The 13968-nt window shown below is 32.6% G+C and overlaps 1 non-coding gene and 2 pseudogenes across 1 annotated transcript; 2 read left to right on the forward strand and 1 right to left on the reverse strand.

The window, feature by feature from the left end:
- The first annotated feature begins 8655 nt into the window (after positions 1–8655).
- LOC135639416 (U2 spliceosomal RNA) lies at positions 8656–8825 on the forward strand (annotated as a pseudogene).
- Positions 8826–13096: 4271 nt separating this feature from the next.
- On the forward strand, positions 13097–13290 carry LOC135639397 (U2 spliceosomal RNA). Its single transcript, XR_010496918.1, has one exon. It is a non-coding gene; the product is annotated as a U2 spliceosomal RNA (small nuclear RNA).
- A 161-nt stretch (positions 13291–13451) lies between these two features.
- LOC135639409 (U2 spliceosomal RNA) lies at positions 13452–13634 on the reverse strand (annotated as a pseudogene).
- Positions 13635–13968: the final 334 nt, after the last annotated feature.

Below are 13968 nucleotides of genomic sequence, written 5' to 3' on the forward strand. Positions count from 1 at the left end.
TTTTGACAAGATATGCTGATCATTTAGTTACATTAGAACCTCATCTTTAGAATATTGTTTGGTTTATGTTGGTAAAACTTATGTTTGATACTGTCCACCTACATTATTTTTTAAAGTTCCCATGTATTTTGTTTTACAATCATCTAGATAATAGGTTATTGCAAGTTTGCATCTGTGTCTTATAGGTGGCACATGCTGTTGACCCTGCTTATAGCAATTTTAGGATATTGGCTTTCTTCTTGTAATTGCTTGAATGGGTGGAAAGTAAGTTTGTTACTCTTTACTCATTCTTCTCTAAATTGCTTGAATGGGTGGAAAGTAAGAATGGATGTATTAGTTGAGATTATGGTGATTGAAATATGATCTTCAACTTAGGTGACATTTGATTTCTCTAGACAGAGGTTGGGTATGGTTAAGGTAGTTGAGGATTCATAGATTTAACCATAGTAGTTTTACAAAAGGCGGACTTCATTAACACAGTATCCAGAAAAGGGGTGTAACAATGCCTTCGTGGTTTGTCTCATGGCAAGAATGGTACCCATCGACTGTTGGCATAATGTTTGAATAATATGTACTGTCTGACATGGTTGTCATGCATGAAATGTGCAACCCATGATTCATCATACTAAGCAGATTACAAGTAGCTGATATTGATACTCAAGCAAGAAGAACATATTTATGATATTTGAATTCCAGCAATCCAGTATTGTTGTGGGTCTTTTTTCTCAGCATTATTGTATAAAATGATTTCTATTGTAGGTTGAGAATCGAGCTTTGTTTTGTTACTTGGGTAACAATTTGTTTGATAACATACTATCAAATTTCATTAAGCTTTAGTATACTTTTTATTCATTGATGCAGTCTGCATGTTGGACTTGTTAGCTGCAAATAACTTGTTTTTGGTAACCAATGATAACTTCACTTGCGATACCCATAGTTATAAATATGACGCTTTAGTCCAAATCTACAAGGTTAGCCCTCTTTTGCTGTTGGACCATGTACTTTTTCCCGACAAAGTGATTGACCATTATCATGTGTGTGATACCAACAATGACACAGTTGGCATCCCATCATTTGAATGACAGGTGGTTTTTTTTCTCTAGCCATTGTTTGACTTCGATCTTTCTTCCTTATCGTGCAGTAGAAGTGGGTGCTTACTAATTTATAGAACTCGGAACACAAGGTTATTGGTTCTTGATGTTTTGCTTTGTCCTATGGCAAATTGCTCACTTGATGTTGATATAATAGTTCTCTTATTGTAAATTATTGTACCTATCTGTTCTTTTTTTCATTGAATTCCTTAAAAGATGAGGATCAGTGATTAAGTTTTTGGCCTTCATCGACCAGTGGTGGATATCGAAGCTGCTCATCAATTGAATGGTTTGATTAGGAATTGCAATATTTTCTGTTCTGGACTGAAAATGTTCAGCACCTGATTTCTTGATTCAGCGTGGAATGTCATTTAAATTCCATGTCCATCTGTAAACAGGTATTCTAACTTTATAGGGGTGGATATTTATGATGGTCAAGCTTCAGTATTATGCATGATTCCCTGTTGGGACGACGACATACATCATTTATTTATGTGAGTGTTTTCCTGATATTTCCTTTGATCTATTTCCTCTTTTATTCTATTGCTTACTCTATTGCTAGCATGAACTGTCTCACTTTACATTTCAGAACCATACACCGTAGCCTTTTAAGGCACATTTCTTTGTCATAACAATAACTTTTTCTTTGGAGTTACTATTCTCTTCGCCTGATTTGCAGGAACAACAAGCACTTCAGAATCGAATTAGTATCGTCAGATTGAGCAATCGTACCATCCAGTGTCAGAGTGTTAAGCGGTGATACCTTCAATATTGGTAATTGTACCGTCAATATCATGAAAATCCGGGATAAAATATTTTTTGATTCCAATTTAGAAACCTTTGGGGTCTAGAAATATCTTGTTTCTTTCTACATGAAAGGGCAATAAAAAAAGCAGAAAAGTGTCAAAAATCTTTAAGTGTTCGGATATAAAAGTATTGTAAAAGTGTTAAGGGTCATTCTTTTTTTTTTTAGTTTTTTAATCATTAAAGAAGATGTGTGAGGCTTGTAAGGATTGTCTTATAAACTCGTGAAAAGGAGAATGTAGTTAGTCTTTGTCTATTGAAGGAAGATCATTAGTGGATGTCGGTGATCTCGACGAAGAAGGAATTAGAAGTGGATATAGGTCACAATGATCGAACCACTATAAATCCGACCATTATAAATCCGATGTGTTCTTTCCTTATTGCTTTCTTTCATTGCTTAGCTGCACTCTACACTTTACATTTACTCTAAGTCATTACTTTCATTACTTTTCGAAACGGGTTTTGTCGAAACTATTTTATCGAACGAAAATTTTCAAACCAACTTAATTTTTATCGTTGCACTAATTCAACCCCCCCCCCCCCCCCCCTTTAAGTGCTGGATTGATCATAACAATTGGTTTTAGAGTAAGGTTACTCTTGATTTGATTTAAAATCCAAGAGAGATGATTTTTGCCGACAATCATGAGGATCATTCTATCATACGTCCTCCCATGTTCAATGGAACAAATTATACTTATTCGAAAACTAGAATGAGGATTTTCTTAATTTTTATGGATTTTGAGTTATGAAATATCGTTGAAAATGAATTTTAAAAGTTTTCTCTTCCAACGAACGATTGGAATGATTTTAGAGAAAAGATTTTCTCTTTGAACGCCAAAACTATGAATGCTTTATTTTGTGCTTTAGATAAAACTAAATTTAATCGAGTTTCTATTTGCGAAACGACTCATGACATGTGATATACACTTTGAAATTACACGAGTAGAGTTAAGGAATCAAAAATCAATCTTTTAGTTCTTAGTTATGAATTGTTTTGCATAAAACCAAACGAGACCATTGAAGACATGCACACCCGGTTTACGAATGTCGTCAATGGTCTAAAAGCACTTGGTAAATATTTTTCTAACTTTGAACTTATTAATAAGATATTAAAATCCTTTCCGAAAAGTTGAGATCCTAAAGTAATCACAATTCAAGAAGCTAAGGATTGGAATAACTTTTCACTCGAAGAACTTATCGGGTCTTTGATGACCTTCAAAAGGACTTGAATAATCGTAATATTTTTTGAATTTTAAGCTTATTAATAAGATATTAAGATCCCTTCCAAAAAGTTAGGATCCGAAAATAACGACAATACAAGAAGCTAAAGATCTAAACAACTTTGGTCTTGAAGAACTTATCGAGTTATTGATGATCTATGAAATGGTGTGCAAGGCACATGATGAATTAATTGAACTTGAGAATAACCTTTCAAAGAAAAGGAAGGATTTGATACTTAGAATTCAAGAAGACCACTTGAGCGAAAGAGTGATGATGACATAAAACTCCTCACAAGTAAATTTATAAAATTTATAAAACATGAAACTAAGAATAAAAGTGAACTTAAAATAAAAAGTTGCCAAAGAACAAGAAAACACTCAAGGTGACTTGAGACGAAACGAGTGCATCCGAAAACGATGAGCAAACCAATGAAGACGAAGTGGTGAACTTCACTTTGGTGACTCACGATAACGAGGTAAACAACTCAAACGAAACTCCTTTATTTTGTTTTGAAATTACTTGATGCATTTATCATGAGTCATTTTTAAATTAGAAAAATTATATGTAAATTATTAAAAAATTAAAAAAAAGGATCATGCCTATCGAGTAATTTTGAAAAAGATCATGATAATTGCATATTTTATGATAATGCAATAAAATGTTAGATATAAATCTAATGCTTGTACACCTAAAAAAAATTAATTCTATGTATGTTTTAAAGAAGTAATAACGAGTATCTTGATGATTTCCATATTACTTTTTGATGACGATGCATGGCTTTTATATGGAAGGCTTGATGATTTTTGTGATGAATCTTGCTTTTGGTTTTTGATTTTAAACATGATGCATAGTTTTGACATAAGAATAAAAATTTGGGCATGCTAATATAAAGTCAATCATACAAATTGAAACTAAAGAAGTTTAGATATCTTTAAGAATCATTCAACATTATGTTCAATGAATTTTTCAAATCTAAGAAAGTGATTTTGGTGATTTTGATGTTTTTACGATTTGAATTTGAATAAGTTTTATCTATATCATAATCTTGAATTCTTGGAATCACTTGAGATTTATTTTTATGAATCAAGATCCCTTACTCTTTATTCTCTTATGACTCTTACATTTTTTTAAGAGAATACTTATCTACTTGAATCGAGATCTCTTCTTTATTCTCTTATGACTCTTGCATTCCTCTTGGTATTTTCTTAAGAGGAGATTTTCTATATGAATCATGAAAATTCTTATGTATGAATCAAAATTATTTATTTATTTTTCTACAATTCTTTTGTGATTTACTAAAGAGAATATCTTTTTTGGAATTCATGACTTAAGATTTTTCATACTATTTGATCTCCTAAGATTTTTTTTAATTATTTAAGAGGAGATTTGTCAAAGTGAATCATAGTTTCTCTTAATTTCCCAAATTATAACTTGAGAATTCTTTTTATAAATCAAGATTGTTTACTATGATTATTTCTTTTCGCTATTTTACTTATCCAAATCAACCGTGATATGTCACTTGATCTTTTAAGGTTTATGACTTCAGTTTTATTATGTAAAATTTCTTGTATTCATGAAGTATATCTTATCACCAAGTTTTTCTTGATATCCTTCATGTGATGATATGAAATTATGTAATACTCATGATATTATGTTGATGCATACAAATGAGAAGTTATGATCATATATGGTAGGATGTAGTATAATTTGACAAATCGATACCATAATATTTATGATTTGGAATAATACATATAATACCTATGATTTTATTATGATGATATGATATATTGTATATGATGTGAATTATGATTAAAATTTTTTTGACTTGAATTCAATGTTTATCTCAATTATGGTATATTGAAATAAGATTGATACTTTATCCTTGTCATGATGTGAAAATTGATATAAAGGGAAAAGAATTACAAATTTGTATTCTTTCCTTCTTTTTGACAATGACAAAGGGAGAGCAAAATTTGCTAGATTACTCAACTCAAATAGAAGAAAAAAGTTGCTATCGCAAGAAAAACAAATATGCTAAACTTGCACATCTCTAAAAATTGTTCGCTTGCATGTTCAAAACTTGCTAGCTTGCATATTTAAAAAAATTATTGTTAGCTTACAGGATGATAAAACTTGAGATTATATTTATAATGCAATGATTTGAAACTTGCTAAATGCACTTCTTTTTTTTTTATGACAAAGGAGGAGAAGTTATGATAATAATTATGCATGGAATGATATATTGAAATTTTAATTATGCATAATTTTATGTTGCTTGGACTCATGATTAAATTTGTTTTGACTTGAATTCAGCTTGAATTTAAGGTTATATCAATATGACATATTAATTGGGGGAGTTAATGTTAACTCTATCATCAATTAGTTGTCATCATCAAAAGGGGGAGATTGTTGAATTTCGGATTTTGATGATGAAACCAATTGATAGTGTTTATAATTTGATCTGCGTTTTGAGTGGCGCAGGAAGCTTCGATTAAGGAGAGACAAAGTAGGAAGAATCATATTGGGCCAGAGAAAAATATGTCAGAAGATTGGACGTCACACCGAAGGATCGATCAATATATCGACAGAAGGCTTCGGGCCAAGAAGAGCGGATATTGCACCAAGGAAATCATAGTTGCGGAGGTAAACTAACCGATTGGGTAGTATGCCGCAAGAGAGGACGATATGTCAAAGAATCGGACGAAGCATCGATGAACCAATGACATGCCAGACAATATTTTATTAGCTTAGTAATAATTGTCTAGATCAAAGTGGGTTTTAAGTGTGCAGGATTAACTACGATAGTGATCAAGGCATAATGCAAAATGAAGTTCCGGAGTCGAGAACGAGATTTCGTTGGGAGTTCGAGAGTTTGTTGGAAGTCCGAACGTTCATCAGAAGTTCTATCAGAATTAACCGAAAAGTCCAGGAGCTTGCCAAAGAAGCTCGTCGGAACTCGCCAAGAAGATTGTCGTGAAGTCTAGGAGCTTACCGAGAGTCTGTTGGAACATTACCGAGAGATCGTCAGAAGTTCACCGGAAGATCGTTAGAAGCTCGTCGGAAGAAACGTAGACTTACAAACTTATTTAACTTAGTAAATGTCTTAAAATTCGTAGTTAGCATATAATTGGGTGGGAATTGGGCTAATTTAATTAGAGGTCAATTGGGCCTAACTTTGGGCTATGTTGGGCCAAGTGCAAAGCCCAAACAGTAACCCAACAGGTGGCACTATCGTGACACAATCTCCAAGACTGTGTCAGGCGGTGGTATCGCCAGATTGGGTGGTGGTACCGCCAGACTGGGCGGTGGTATTGCCCAATAGCAATGTTAAGTGGTGGTACCGCTAGTCTGGGCGGTGGTATCGCCCAAACACAGTCTTCTAGGCAATGGTCCCACCAAGTGTCAGTGCTGTAAGCGGTGGTACCGTCTAGCATAAGTGATGGTACTGCCAGGACTCAGAAAACCCGAGATGAGACTCTTTTAGGCTCCAAGTTTGAATCCACTTGAGGCTTATAAATACCCCTCTCATCCCTGGTTAAAAAACACAAGAATTAATAGCAAAAATGTAAAAAAATGCTATTGTAATCTTGTGAGAACTCCTCTCAAAAGCTCTAAGTGTTAGTGTGGCTTAAGAGAAGTAAGTGGGGGTGTATAGGTTCTCTCCTGAGCCTGCAAAAGGAGAATAAAGTTATAAAGAGGTGGTTGATCTTCGCCTATTGAAGGAAGATCGATAGTATATGCCGGTGGCCTCAACGGAGGAGGAATCGGGAACGGAGGAGGAATCGGGAGTGGATGTAGATCACGATGATCGAACCACAATAAACTCGATTTGTATTTCTGTTTTGCTCTTTACTTTAACTACAAACTACCATACTTCCTCATTACTTTAACTGCACACTTTTACGAATGTGTTTCAAGTTAACATCTTTCCGAAATCGATTTCAATGAATGAATATTTTCTGAAATCGAGGTTTTTATCCGCTGTACTAATTCAAACCCCCTCTTATTGTCGACTCGTTCTTAACAGTCCGAACCTTCGACGTATCGCTTGATCCATCAACAAGTTGACTCCTGCAACTTTTGATCTTGGCGCAACATCCGATTCTTCCGGCTCGATGCTCATTTTCTAATTCCGGCTCAACTTCTGATTCTTCTTGCTTCAATCGTTTTATCTTTTCTAATCGAAGTAAGTCCTGCATCACTTTTCTCAAACAACACATTAGATCATAAACTCATCAATTGATTTTATCATCAAATCCAGAATTCAACATTGATATGATATGTTACTATATGGATTCCAATATATGACGAGTGTAAAACATTTTCCTTAAGAAGATCATATTGTAAGTGACTTGGCTTCATATAACCTTGTTAGAGTATTCGATCTCTATTGTTATTGTCTTTATTATGATATTGGATAAAACACTATCTATCAATATCGGGTACAATTTAGCGATTGTATTATCATCCATCTCCTTCCACTTTTTATCATTTGTGAAATCTTTGAATCTGTCTTTAATTACAGTTAGACAATTATCTTTTGTTAGAATTATCTTCATCTTTTAGGAAAAATTATTTCATTGAACTTTTTGATCTCAAACTTTATTACTATTATTTTACTTTTACTTGATTTGCATTCCTCCTTAAATTGACTCCCCTAATTTGTTTTGAATAATAATTATGTAATCTTTAATTTTTTTGAACCTTTGTCTATGATATTATTATTTAAAAAATAAAAACTAAAGCTAAAAATGATCGATAAATAGTATCAATCTAAAATAATAAAATCAAATATAAAAAATAATTAAAATAATAACACCAATGTATAACATGATAAAATTCTCAATTGGTTGAGGGAAATATTCATGGCCAAACTAGAATGTATTCATCGTAAAAAAAAAAAATGTAAGTAAAATTTTCTCTCTAATACAAGAAGAAACATTATATCTTCTATCTTGTAATAGGAGAAATAGAAAAATAAAAATTCACAAAAGGGATAAACCAAAGAGGAAAGAACAAAAATAATTCTCTCTCGTCACTTTTTGTTTTCTCTTTTTTTTTTTCTCTATATTCCTCCTTGCACTAGATGGATGAATCCTTCCTTCTGCATCTTGACGTCTTATATAAGCATAAGAGGAGATCGTAGATCTTTCCTCCACATCGCACCTTGCATGAGAGGTTGCAACCATGCACCTCATTCCACGTAAATGGCTGCAATTGCTTGCAACCCTTTTTCTTTATTTTATCTTATTATTTCACATGGAGCACATTGGAAATTTTACTTATCTTGATTTTTATGAAAGATCGATCGTCTAAGACCTCTCGATTATACCTGAAGACATTTTATGCATATAGATCTGTATCAAATTGAATTGATACAAACAATACTTACTATTATCGTGCTTATGAAACATCAAATGTATAAAAGAAAGGGCTCTCCGTTGAGACGATGTATACAAATAATCTCACATCAGTTAGCAATGGCTCTTTGTTGAGATGGGAGCGGTATAAAAGAAGAGGCACTGCAAATGGCAAACTCATACTTTTCTCGGCCTTTTGGCTAAGATCAAGTGTAATATCTGTTCTTATTAGTTTAATATCTAATACGTGGGTCATTGACCCACTACGATATTAAATTAATTTGTTCTTATCAGTTTAATATCTGATAGTGCCTGGCACGCCCCAACCAAGTCAAACGTTCAAACATTTCAGCCTCAGCTGTGGTTGACGGAAATCTGATACGAGAATTAAAATTGAGTAGGAATATGCATATACGACATGGGTGGATGACCTTCGTGGGAAAAGGACGAAAGAGAGGCTGTGAAAGAGGTGAGTGGGGAAACAGCTTTGGATTGTGATCCAAAAGACACACTACATAAACAGAACACGATATTGAATGCTCGTCATGAAATCTCAATCCTATTTGCCAATAAAATGTAGTGTTCATCGTTTCCTCATCCAAAATTGTAAATGAAAGAAAATGAATATACTTGATTCGAAAAAAGAAGAATTGGTGGCATTTGTATCAACCTATCAGGTTGTCAATTAGCTCTCATTCCTCTGCCAATTAGGTTTGGTGTTTTGGTAAAGCCTGCAATAAAAGCTTCAAGACCACAAGACATTAGATTAATCCTCCTCGATTGTATCAAATCATCTTTGTATGACTTCTCATACCAAGAGAAGAAAAGCCATTCATGAATGAAAAGTATCTTCTCCAAATTTTTGTTTTAGGAGAGTCAAAGGCATGCATAAGCCTAAGACTTCAAGCATTAAGCTCAATAATTGTGTACAAATTCAAGCTGCTATGTCAATTAATGGGGTTAATGGTTTCAAGTAATGAGGACTTTTTTTTTTTATTTGTCTTGTTGGGACCTATCACCAACATATCATTAATATACATTAGCAAGATAATAAAATTATCATCATCAAACATCTTCTAATAGGCAAGTTTATACTGAATCTATTATCTCCAAGATTAATGATAAAGGAATCAATGTTTTTTGTTATTACATTTGGCATTTGCTTTAAGCCATATAGAGATTTGTTCAACCTGCAAACCAAGTACTATTTTTTTTGTCCAGCAAGACTCTCTTTTTCAAATTCACTATGAAGAAATACAGTTTTCATATCTAATTGCTTTATATGTAAATCAAAGTTAAAAGTATTCGAGCTATCAAAAGTCAATAATAATAAAAAATATATCATTAAAATCAGAACATTCTTTCTGACTCGAAAGAGCTTCTAGGAATCATACACTTGTTCATACATTGATATTAGTTTAAAAGATAGATAGGCTACTTGATATCCTTTCACCACTAATCGTGCATAATATGCTCTACTTAATTATTGCTATCTCTCTTGATAATGTAGACTCATCTATTTATGACAACTTTTCTTCTTGTGGTAGTGGTACAAATTCTCATATTATATTTTTATGTAGAGCTTCAATTTTTTTCTATATCACTATCATTTACTAAGACGCATCTGGACTATATGTAGTCTCTTAGAAAGTTAATGACTCTCCATCCTCTATTAGAAAATAATATCCAGTATTGCTCTCCCAAATATACTTCTTATGTCAAGTCAATGGTACCCTTTTACAAGTTGATCGTCACACTTCTTCGGCCTTAATTTGGACTTGCATTTATTCATCATGCTCTTATGTTACCTTAGAAGAATCTTTTTTCACCTTAACTTCAATTGTTTCTTAACTTTTTATCCATATGCCATCACTTGTATCATTTTGTAGATCTTCAACAAAGATAATATCTCCTATAATAATATCCTTTCACTCCATCAGTATAGCTTAAGAATATATATTTTTTGAACTTGGGATCAAGCTTTAGTTTTCTTCCAAAGAGTTTTCATCCACTTTACCATACATTCTATTGAGGACTGTATGGCATTATATGCTGCCTCTCAATTTTCCTGAGAAAGCATCAAACACCTTGCTCGTATATTATGCTCCATTATCTATCCACAAACACTTGATCTCTTTCCCTGATTTAAGTTATATTCTTGCTTTAAACAACTAACAAACTGAAAATACATCAGCCTTCTTCTTGATTGAATACACTCAATATCTCCTATAATAATCAGTAATAAATGAAACAAAATGATTTGCACCTCCGCTAATGACTCAAATTTCAAAATGAATCAAGGTAAGTATGCATTTACTTCTTGTAATAGATCTAACACATTTTAATCTATGTTGCTTACTTGTAACATAATGCTCACAAAAGGTATAATTATTAATATGAGTCCGGTAATAAAGATTTCATTGGAGAGAATCTTCATATCTCATTCTAATATGTGTCCCAATCCTCGATGTCATAAGATAGTAGATTCTTTTCTAGAGTCGGATGATACAATGGATGCATCTACCTCATATTTTTCTCCCAAAAGCATGTATAGATTTGTTGGAATCTTCTCTGCCTTTATAACGATGAATGCTCTCTTTATAATATTTCAAGTTTTATTTTTAATATCGATTATGCAACTAAGTTTATCCAATTATCCAATTGATAGTAGATTTTTTTAAATCTTTGGCACCATATCAACATAAATCTTTATCTCCATAGTACCAAAGTTGACAATCTCTAAGGTATGATCATTATCTAGAGAAATAGATTCTCTTGAGATAGGTTGGTACTGATATAATTATTCTAGTCATATGCTAAGATGTTGAATCTACTAGCCAAACATCCAGAAGCTCCTTTTTTTCCTTTGGAAATTATTGTTGTCTTACTTTGGAATAATTCACCTTCGCTTGAGGCATTGAAGGTGAAATTGTAAGAATCTTCTAGCTTAGTTTCTTTCTTTTTATCTATATTCTTCTTATTCTTCCAATATTCCTCTAAGTGCCTCATCTTGTCATAATTTTAGCACTTGATATATTTTTTTTCTTCTAGACTTTGATCTACTCTATCTAATGCTCCTAGTCGAGCTATGCTCTATTGATCTTTCTCTTTTTTGTAGATAATGTCTCAACTTACTATAATGTTACTAATCTATCTTCCTTATTTTTATACCTATTGTCCTCTTTCAGATTTATGATTGCAATAATATTAAAGACTAAACTGGTTTTGTTTGTGGTCAGGTTGATAATGAGTTGATCATATGAATCAAGTAGACTTTAAAGATAAAGCTTGGCATATTTCTGTCTTTTCAATATCATGCTCCATGGTAGAAAATTGGGAGAATAAATTATTAAGAGTGTTGATATGATCCATTATGATGTGGATTCTAATATACGTCAAGTGCAAAACATTTTCTTTAAGATCATATTGTAAGTGACTTGACTTCATATAACATTATCACGAGTATTCTAGATCTCTTTTGTTATTATCTTTATTGTGATATCGGATTAAACTCCATCTATAGATATAAGGTACAACATGGCAATTGCATTGTCATCCATCTCCTTCCACTTTTTGTCATTTGTAAAATTTTTGAATCTATCTTTAATTACTGTCAAGCAATCATCCTTCCTTAGAATTACCCTTATCTTCATCTTTTGTAGGGAGAAATTATTTTTGTTGAACTTTTTAATCTCAAACTTTATTACTATTATTTTACTTGATTTATATTCCTACTTGAACTGACTCTCCTAATTTATCATAAATAATAACTTTACAACTTTTAATTTTTCTGAACCTTTGTCTATGATATCATTATTGAAAAAAGAAAAACTAAAACTAAAACTAAAACTGAATATTGGTAAATAGTATCAATCTAAAATAATAAAACCGAATATCAAAATCAACTAAAATAATAACACCAATTAACATGATAAAATCCTCAGTTGTAGGAAACATTCATGAAAAAACTAGAAGGTATTCATATAAAAAGATGGAAGTACAAACTTCTTTGTAATACAAGAAAAGAAACATTATATCTTCTATTTTGTAATTGGAGAAATAGAAAAATAAAAATTCATAAAAAGGATAAACCAAAGAGGAAAGCACAAAAATAATTCTCTCTTCTCACTTTTTTTTTTCTCTCTTTCTTTCTTTCTCTATATTTCTCTTTGCACTGGATGGATGAATCCTTCCTTCTGCATCTTGATGTCTTATATAGGCATAAGAGGAGATCGTAGATCTCTCCTCCATATTGCACCTTGCATGAGAGGTTGCAACGATGCACCTCATTCCATGCAAATGGTTGCAACCCATCCTGTTTCTTTATTTTATCTTATTACTTCACATGGAGCACATTCGAAATTTCACTCATCTTGATTTTTGTGTAAGATCGATCGTCTAAGACCTCTCGACTATACCTGAAAACATTTTATGCATAGAGATCCGTATCAAATTGAATTGATACAAATAATACATATCATTATCATGCTTATGAAACGTCAAATGTATAAAAGAAGGGGCTCTCAGATGATGTATACAAATAATCCCACATCGATTAGCAATGGCTCTCTGTTGAGATGAGAGTGGTATAAAAGAAGGGCCACTGCTAAAAGCAAACCCATACCTTTCTCGGCCTTTTGGCTAAGATTAAGTGTAGTATCTGTTCTTATCAGTTTAATATCTGATACGTGGGTCTCGACCCACTATGAAATTAAATTAATTTCTTGTGGGGAAGGGTTCACCGTAGTGGCTTGCCATTGGGACCCTCACGTGTCACCTATGTGTTGCACTGTTGCACTGTTTTCAGATTAATGATTTAGTGGACTGCATATGGATACAATGTCTCCTTTTTGAGACTAAGAAAAAATGACCAGGAAAAGAAGAAAGATCAAGAGATTAATTAAACTGTGATTGATTATATATATAAATACAATTTGATGATTTTTTTAAATTCACCTATTTGATTTCCATCAATAAAAGCTACGGTTGAAATGTTTAACCATTTGACTTGATTAAGGCGCGCCAAGCCTGTGCGGTGAACTCTCCCCCATAAGAAATTAATTTAATATCATAGTGGGTTGATGACCCACGTATCAGATATTAAACTGATAAGAATAGATACTACACTTGATCTTAGCCAAAAGGCCGAGAAAGGTATGAATTTGCTATTAGCAGTAGCCCTTCTTTTATACCGCTCCCATCTCAACAGAGAGCCATTACTAATCGATGTGGGATTATTTGTATACATCGTCTCAATGGAGAGCCCATTCTTTTATACATTTGACGTTTCATAAACATGATAATGATAAGTATTGTTTGTATCAATTCAATTTGATACGGATCTCTATGCATAAAATATTTTCAGATATAATCGAGAGGTCTTAGACGATCGATCTTACACAAAAATCAAGATGAGTGAAGTTTCGAATGTGCTCCATGTGAAGTAATAAGATAATTATTTTTGTGCTTTCCTCTTTGGTTTATCCTTTTTA

This window comes from Musa acuminata, chromosome BXJ1-3 (assembly GCF_036884655.1).
Source record: "Musa acuminata AAA Group cultivar baxijiao chromosome BXJ1-3, Cavendish_Baxijiao_AAA, whole genome shotgun sequence".
Lineage (NCBI taxonomy): Eukaryota > Viridiplantae > Streptophyta > Magnoliopsida > Zingiberales > Musaceae > Musa > Musa acuminata.